We start from the raw sequence: 803 nt of genomic DNA on the forward strand, positions 1-803 counted from the left end.
ATTACTGGGCCAGTGCAGGGGCATCACACAGGCCACAGGTCCAGTGCCTTGCAGTCAAGTATTTATATATTCAAAAAAAAAACAATATAATATTTAATTTAAATATCTCTGTGAGTTCCTCATTAAGTGTTTAATTGTTTGGAAAGTTACCTTTAGAATGTACATTATTGGAACTCAAAGTCATTTGCTGGAACCTACCATAACAGTAGATGTTTGAATGATCATTGCTGCAGTAGCCATAGCTATATGACTTATATCCTTCCAAGGATAGCATATCCAACCAGCTTAAAAAGCTTCAGGGCACTTTCCATGTGCCCAAACCATCAGGCAACCATATCCAACCAGCTTAAAAAGCTTCAGGGCACTTTCCATGTGCCCAAACCATCAGGCAAACTCAAGCTGAGCTGACTAAAAGACATTTCTGGGCATGAAAACCTTCAGAGCTTTCCTGCCAGCATACAGAGGGAGGCTGAGCCCTGAAAAGATACAACAAAAGATAAATGTTCACACTACGGCATAAAAACACACTAAATATCAAAAGGAATGGATGGAGGGTGTAGCTATTGCAGTAGTGATCATTTGAACATCTACTATTATGGTAAGTTTTACTTACACAGCTGTTCAGTGTTCATCATAGTGATCACTGCTGCAGTAGTCTTAGCTATATAGGTAGAATAGCTTAGTTTATTACATTTGAGAGGTGGAAGGAAAGAGTCCAGGAGCCCTTGGAGAATGTTCCTAGCAAAACTTCATCTGGACTTATAGAAGGAATCAAGCTTATAGTGCTTTGTAAAAGTATGCAC

The sequence above is a fragment of the Protopterus annectens genome, chromosome 3.part0 (assembly GCF_019279795.1).
Source record: "Protopterus annectens isolate FY-2018-M chromosome 3.part0, PAN1.0, whole genome shotgun sequence".
NCBI classification, from domain to species: Eukaryota; Metazoa; Chordata; order Ceratodontiformes; family Protopteridae; genus Protopterus; species Protopterus annectens.